This window comes from Lupinus angustifolius, chromosome LG10, assembly GCF_001865875.1.
Source record: "Lupinus angustifolius cultivar Tanjil chromosome LG10, LupAngTanjil_v1.0, whole genome shotgun sequence".
Classification (NCBI taxonomy): Eukaryota; Viridiplantae; Streptophyta; class Magnoliopsida; order Fabales; family Fabaceae; genus Lupinus; species Lupinus angustifolius.
In genome coordinates, this window is record NC_032018.1 from 12,443,941 (window position 1) to 12,452,948 (window position 9,008).

Below are 9,008 nucleotides of genomic sequence, written 5' to 3' on the forward strand. Positions count from 1 at the left end.
TATATATATATATATATACTCTCCCATCTTTGGAAAGAAATTTGTAACCTTTATGACTTAAAGAATAGCCAAGAAAGGTACACTCTAAACTCCTAGGGTCAAGTTTATGCTTATTGAATGGTCTAAGTAAAGGAAAACATGCACACCCAAAGACTTTTAGAAACTGATAATCTGGTGAGTGACCAAAGAGAAGTTGATAAGGAGATTTATGATGTAGAGTGATAGACGAAAGTCTATTAATGATTAAGGTAGATGTGACAAAAGCATGATCCCAATAATTCATAGGTAGTTTGGCATGAGCTAACAAGGTCAAATCAGTTTCTACTATATGTTTATGTTTCCTCTCAATAATACCTTGTTGATGATGTGTGTGAGGACAAGATATCCTATGCACAATCCAACACTTTTGAGAAAGGTTCTAAAGGGCCTAAATTCCCCACCATAATCAATTTGCACAACTTTAATGGTGGTATTAAACTAGGTATGAATGTACTTCAGAAAATACTGAAACACTGATAGTGTTTAAGATTTATGTTTTAAAAGGAACAGTCATGTGTGCTTAGTGTAAACATCAACAATGGAGAAATAATATCTGAACCCTGTAACAAAGTACACAGGTGCAGGTCCCCAAAGATCAACATATACTAACTCAAAAGAAGAATAATAAACAGTTTTAGAACTAGGGGCATGAATTCTATGAGCTTTACCAACACAACAAGAGTTATAGAATTCAAAATATGTTTTATTAAACATGATAAATTTTACATTGTTTCAAGACATCCTTTACAATTATAAAATGAGGATGACCTAACCTATAGTGTCATAAGGAAAGTAAACTATTTTTATTACAAGGGTTGGAAACAGTCAAACCAATGCAACCCGTGGTATGAGTGAGAGTAGTCGGCAGAAAGCTAGAGGATGAGACAGGAAGAAGACCATTGAAGGAATAGAGTCCTTCCTTAGTAAGAGAACCTTGGAGAAAAATTTCATTAGTAACCTGAGATTTTACAAAATAAGAGTTAGAATGAAATTCACATGAATTGTCTTTTGTGAATTGAGAAACACTTATGAGATTTTTCGTAATGGAGGGAACATGTAGTAAATTATTGAGAGAAAGAGACACATGAGAATTAAAGGAAGAAGTAATGTGAGACTTTCCAATAGATTTAATATAGATACCACTACCATTACCCATGTCAATTTGTTCATGACCAAAGGTTTCAATAGGTTCATGAACAAGTGAAGCATCAACTATGTGATGATTAGTAGCCCCAGAGTCAGGGTACCATATTACTGGCTTAGAGTCACGTGAAGGAGGATGAGAGTTGTGTTCTCTGTTAACAACATGAACAGACATAATATGGTGATGATATTGTTGATGTGGACTGTGAGTTGGGCCCGGCCCAAGTGGAGAGTCCCTTGCATATGAAGATCCTAAATGACCACCATTCCCTGAATAAAAATCAAGAGGATAGTCTGGGTAGAAGTGGGCCGGGTATGTGGAGGAACCACGTGTTGACTGAAAGGAGGGATGACGTGGGATATAACCAGATGACATGTGGTGTAGATGATGGCCAACTGGAGGTGCGTACGTTAGTGCTCCTCCAAAATTAGGAGGCGCATAATAGCATGCTGCCACGTCATGACCGTGACGGTTACAATACACACAGAATAGCGAAGAACCTCCATGAGCAGATCTACCACCGCGATAACTACCACAACCTCCACATCCACTACAATGACCTTGACCTCCACGGAAGTTGCTGAAGTAACCACTTGCAGCTGGATTTTGTGATTCAGACTTAGGAAAGTGGTGAGGCATGGAAGGTCGTAAATGTGATGAAATTGGTGCATAAGAGATTGGTGAATCAGATGCAACATTCACCGATAGAGCATCCAAAAGTGCTTTTGATTTGTTCTTTTCAAGTTGTGATTCGAATGTCAACAAGAATGATTCTAGGTTATGAACAGTAGGTAAATCCATTTGGCTCTCAATTGATGTAATTATCGGTTGATATTCTTCATACAGTCTATCAAATATGTAGTCGATATGTTCAGATGAAGAAATCGGAGTTCCTATGAAGATTAAAGCATTAACTAATCCTTTAATTTTTGTGAAGTAATCAGACATAGAACTAGAACATTGTGATATGGAGCGGAGTTGAGAATGCAATTGTCGCCTTCGAGCTTTTGTTTGAGAATTGCAGAACGCATCCAACTCCTCCCATAGTTGTCATGAATGAACACATCCTACAACTCGCGATTGAAGATTCTCTGAAAGTAAGTTGAGAATCCAGAAAAATACAGTTTGATCAACTTCTTCCCAGCGAAGATACGCTAGATTTATACAATTAATAAGTCTGTCATCATCACTAAGAAATCGATGCAGAATTTATGTCCCCAAAATAAACCGATTTGCTCGATTAGAGGTTAATGTTGCAAGCATGAAGTGTCTCCATACCAAATAATTCTTCTAATTGAGCTTCATCGAAGGAAGAGGAAGAACCAATGGTGAAGATGCCGCTTGAAGCAGTGAAGTAGTAGAAGGTTAAATTGGAGGAGAAGAGTGTATGGTCCCGGTGTTCGTAGTATTTGTGTTGGTAGCCATGGCGTGATACCATGTAAAATGCAGAAAACCAGAGAGAAGAGAAGACGAAGAAGATTGCAGAGAAAAGAGAGAAAGATTTTGATACTAAGTTTCTGAATTTCTATTAATGAAGCTCGGTTGACAAATATGCACATGAGATACTTATATAGTATTCATTTAGAAACAGAAAGATAAAAAAACTTAACTGAATCAGTTTTCATCTAAGTGATTCAATTTCTATCCAACTACTAATTACACAAAACTGCATTATTCTATTGCATGCCCTCTTAACCAAAGAGTTAAAACTCATGAGAGATGACATTTCTTCATCTATAGCAGTAAGCATTACACAACTAAAACAAAATTATTTTAGAAGCTAAAAACATTCACCATGTCTCTTAGCCTTTTGAATCTAACAACCTTCAGTGCCTTTTGTCAATACATCAGCCTTTTGAACTTTTGTGGGGCAATGGAACAACTTTACTCTACCTTTTCCAACTTGGTCTCTGAAGAAGTGAAACTTTGTTTCAATGTGTTTACTCCTTCCATGGCTTACATGATTCTTTGTCAAGTTTATTGTTGACTTATTATCCACCCTTAACACAAAATTCTCAAAATCCCCATACTTCAACTCTGTCATCGGGTATATCAGCCATAGTCTTTGGCATGTAACATTGCAGGCTGCAATGTACTCTGCCTCACAAGTTGAAAGAGCCACCATATCTTGCTTCCTTGAGCTCAAAGATATAGGTGCATCAAAGATAGTAAACAAATACCCTGAAGTGATGCTCATATCTTCTTTATCTCCACACGAATCCGAGTCTGAATATCCCACAAAAACTGACTCACATTTCTGCTTCTAGTTTGGGAATAGTACACCATAACATATGGTTCCTTTCAAGTATCTAAGGATTCTCTTTGCTGAAATCATATGTGATTGTGTAGGATTAGCCATATGTTTGCTTATTGCTCCTACTTTTTAGTGATGTTGGTGTCTTCATCAAAACCTTCATAAGGAGGTTACATGAGTGAGAATCAGTTATCCAACAAAATTTGAATTGGAGTAACCGATTACTCTAAGTGAATTTTAAATTCACTATTGGACAGAGAGTTTGAGTAACCGATTACTCAAGTGAGTTACTGATTACTCAATATAATTTTTCAAAACGTCACGTTTGGGTAACCAATTACCCACTTGCTGTAATCGGTTACTGAGAGTTGTTACATCAGTTTTTCAAATTTAAAAATCAAGAGTTATTATCCCAAATGAAATGTCTTCATTCCAAACAATTCCTACTCTTTCATAAAGGCACAATGACTGATTGGAAAGCCTATTTAAAGGCCTTAGAACTCACAATAAAAAAAACTCTTTCATAACTCTTTCACACTTTTTCTCACAACTTTCCTACACTTTTCTGAAATAATTTTCTGCACTTCTAGCAACTTGAACTGAAACTTTCAAAGCTATTTTTCTGAGTTGCTTGAAGTAAAGTGTTTTAAAGTTTTGTAAACTTAAAGAGCATCATTTACTAAGTATACAAAAGAGTTGATTGGATTGCAAGTGTTATTATATTTCATACTTGTAAAGGCAATCCAAGCCATCATTCAAATTCTTCATTCATTGTAATTACTTTCTTTCACGAGGTGTGAATAGAAAGGGGATAGAGTTACTTGGAAAGGTGTTTTCCAAGGTGATAAGTATAGTCTTGGGGTGAGATATTGTAATTACAAATCATAATATTTAGTGGATAATCTCTTGTGTTGCAAGAGTACTGGATGTAGCCTTCGATGGACAAGAAGGTGAACTAGTATAAAACATCTGTGTACTCTCTTCTCTCTTACCACTTTGATTTACTCTTGTTTATTTTCTGCAATATTATCCGCTGCACTTTAACTCTTCATTTTGCAGAAAAGTGGTCATAATTTGTAGTCAACTAATTCACCTCCCCCCCTCTTAGTTGCAACCTCAGTCTTACAATTGGCACCAGAGCTTTTTTTGAGTAAGTTATTCTCAAAACTGATCCTACATCAAAGTTGGTCGCAAGATCATTCCTAGGAGAATGTTCTAACATAAACCGCCCTCCAAGTTTTGTGGGAGAATGCTATGACTTTTGGAAAATCAGAATGAGGATATTCATAGAATCCCAAGACTTGGATATATGGAACACAATTGAAGAAGGACCTTATGAACCCTTCACAATTATAAACATTGTAAGTTTTGGAGTTTGATTTCTGGAAGACAAAACACCATTTCCTTAGTGCTTAACAATCTAAGGTCTCTATAGTTGAGATGACCATACCTTAGGTGTCAAAGCCAGGATCTATTTGAGGTAGTTTCTGCATTCAAGCATTGTGAATCTACAATTTCTAGCGTTACTTGGAATGTCCTGTTGCTTGAGAGTGGAGCATGTAGAATTCTCCTCTTCAAACTATCATAGACATCCATAACTCCATTATTCAGCTACATATTGAATCCTTTTTCATGTAGTTGGCCAAGACTAATGAGATTTGTCTTCATTTCAGGAACAAGCAACACATATGTTATGTATGATTTCCTGCCACTTTTCATCTTGAGAGGGATATCTTTTGTTCCTTCAATGATCACCATTCTATTATCTACAAATTTGACTTTGTTTCTTTTGGTTGAGTCAAAGTTCACCGACCATTCTTTGTGCCCAATCATATGATTTTGATTCTTACTTTCATCAAAGTAATCATTCTTTTCTTTAACAAGAATTGCTTATGATTCTTACTTTCTTTGATATTGGTTCTTGCTAGGTGCTAGACATTCAGTAGAGTAGTGCCCAAGCTTGTCATAGTTGTAGCACCTAACCTTCTTCTTATCAACTTTCTTCTTCAAGCCTTTGAATTGCTTACAACCATTCCTTCTATTGGACTGTTCTGGTTGCTCAGTATTGTTGGCATAGTTCTTTCTTGCATTGTCTTTCAAATCAGGGTACCTCCTTTGGTTCTTACTTGAATTCTTTACACAAAATGTCCCTTTGTTTGATGTTTGCATTTGAAGAGCCCGATGTGAGGATCTATTTCTGATCCTCTCATTAAGCCTTTGTTCATGGGCTTCAAGTGACCCTTGAAGCTCCTCAATCTTCATGTTTTCAACTGTTCCTGATTCCTCAATAGCCACCACCACATAATCAAACTTAGGGGTCACTGTTCTTAGGACTTTTTCCACAATGGTTGCATCATCCATCTTCTCACCACAAGCCTTCATTGCAATTGTGTGTGTGATCAACCTAGTGAAGAAGTCAACAACTCTTTCACCTTCTTCAATCTACATGAGTTCATATTGCCTTCTCATTCTTTATAGGCGAATTTTCTTCAATTGTGCAGCACTAGTCCAACACATTACATGCCTCCTTTGCTATTGCAGATCCTGCAATCTTTTCAAAGTGAGCATTGTCCACTGCTTGGTTAAGAAGGCAGATTGCCTTGCAGTCCCTTTTCTTCTTTTGTTTATGTGCATTTCTCTATGCCTCAGTGGCTCCTTCTTCCAAGATTAGCAACCATTATTCCACGATATTACCTACATCTTGATATCTAAAGATGACTTTCATTTGTATGCACCATATGCTCCAGTTCTTGCCATCTAGTACAAGTAGAGTTGTGGAAAAATTTCCCGATGATTAGGCCATGAGTTGCAGCGGAAATACTTGATCTTCTTACTAGCTCTTGATGCCAAATGTTAGTGTTGTAGAAGAAGAAAGATTGAAGAAGATGAGAGTGGAATCAGCGAGAAAGATTGGGAACTGAATTAGGAAAAAGATTTGGAGAGTATATTTTCAATGAATTGCAATTGTATTGATCAATGCCTTAATGATACAAGCTAATATACAAGTTTCTAAAATTGTTCAACAACCTTAACTACTTTCTATAAATGGAAACTCTCTTAACTAACTCATTTGATTACACCAATTAACAACATTATCACTATAAAAATTTATACACAAGTAATATATTATCCATAATTTATTTGTATTATTTTTTTAAAGAGTTAATACTTTTTTCTTATCATTCCAACCATGGTTTAAGTATGTCTAATACTTTTTTTAATTTTTTTTATCTCGTATCTTTCTTCATTCACGGTTCATATTATGGTGTCCTAACCTACGCCTAGAGGAATCACAATAATCTATCATATGTTGCTGAATGAGTGGATATACCGAAAAAAAGGATAATGTTATGCTTTGAATATGTGCAAAAGAGATAGTGAGAAAGAACAAGGTGAATAAAATGGTAGTTATTTCAGTGTATAGAGAAAATGATATACCAAAAAAATAATACATGCAAAACAATTAAAAAGGTTTATATATTAATATTTTATCCATCTATATGATTTGTGATAATGTTTTTGAAATTAAGAATTGTGGTTAATGATTATTACTTAATTAAAAAAATAGAAAACACAAAAGAAAAAAAAACATAATAGGTATTATTAAGTGTCAATTGATCATTTATTATATACTCTTTTTATGGCACTTTAACTACTTAATCAACTCAAAGGATTAAAATTGTACTAATACTTGATTAAAACTTGTTTAAATGATCGAGTCTCATATCTGAAGTGTTTTGCGAGCTTAATCTGGATGAATAATTGCAAAAAGAATAGTTTCGGACAAAAGCAAGGATTCAAGCATGAGTAAATCGATTAAAATGTTGATACCATATTTGTTCACTGTTGGATCGAGCAGAATTTTGGAGATATTGTTCCTAATTGATGAATATTGAATGTAAACTGTCGGATCAGTGAAATATAAAAAACTCGATGCAGTAAGCACACCCCTAACGCCTAGTGACCTCAAATTTCGAAATTCAACATTTAGGCTCTGAAACTCATACACTCAATGCACGTAGTTGCGCTAAGCACAATGGGTGATACGCAGAGCCCAATGAGGTGTGCCCAATGCAAGTTGATGCACTAAAAGGTCGTGCATAGCCAGTTGGAGGTTGCGCCCAACACACACACAGTGCATAGAGCACAAAAGCCAACATACATACACTATTTAAGAACTTCCAACTCGAGCCATTGGAGATACATTTTGTAATATCGATTTGTAATAATTCTTTTATAAGTTTCTAGGGTAGTTTAGCTCATTTGAGTCATGGGATTAAAGTGCAAGTATTAGAGGAGTTAATATATCCTTATTTGTGTGTGGTTCTACCATAACATGAATTGTGTTTTATTCCTACCTTACTTACACCTTGTGAACATGAGCAGCTAAAACTCTCGTTGGTATTGAATGTAACACAAGTTTGATGTATACACATTGATTCATCTATTAATTCATGAAGTTTTAATTATTTTTGAGTTAATGTATTTACTTAATGTTTGCTTTAGTTTGATCATCTTATTGCATGATTATTGAATAAATTGCCTAGTCTTTTACTTGCATTATTCTGAATTTGCATGACTCAACAATTGATACATTTTCTAGACTTAGACTTGTATTACTTGTCATATCATGCACTTTAATTTATTAGTATCTCGGCATAGTGTTAATTTTATTATTTTATAACTCTCAAGCTAGATTGAAAGTGCAAAGTGTCAAGGATAGCACTAGCTTTGTCCACCGCTGAAGCGGAATACATTGTCGCTAGCATGTGTTGTGCTCAAATCCTTTGGATTAAGCAGCAACTCAATGACTTTGGGCTTATCTTATAAAAGATCCCTATTAAATGTGATAACACAAGTGCCATCAACCTCTCCAAGAATCCCGTTTTGCATTCTAGAACTAAGCATATTGAAATTAGGCATCATTTCTCGCATGATCATGTCCAAAAAGGTGATTGTATTTTAGAATTTGTTGAAACAACTAAACAACTAGCAGATATTTTCACCAAGCCCCTCTCACGAGATACGTTCTATGTTCTTTAAAGAGAACTAGGAATTCTTGATGAAAAATATCTCGATTAAATTGTTTTTGCCTTGCATGATCTCCTCTTTTAATGCTTTGAAAATGATGATTGAATGCTCATGATCCCATCTCATAAATCCATCAATCTGTGCTTAAATGCTCTAAATATGTATGATATCTTATACATCAAATGATAAAATTAAGTTTGAAATCCTTGCATGCCTTTAAAACATTCAAAACTTTGAAACTAATGCATTTAATCGATTAAGTAACTCATTTAATCGATTACCTAGGGAAAACTTTCAAAACTGTCACTTTTATCTCATGTTTAATCGATTAAGAGATGTTTTTAATCGATTAATGGCATAAGTATAACTGGAACAGAAGCGTTTCTGGCATTATTTCAAAACACCATTCATCCTCTTTTCTCTCAAATCTCAGAGGAACAAGTCCAACTATCATCCTAAGCTCAATCCTAGCCCTAAATCGAATCACCCCACTACCTTTTTCCCTTCATAAACCATTTCTCTCATCTCCAAATTCCAAGC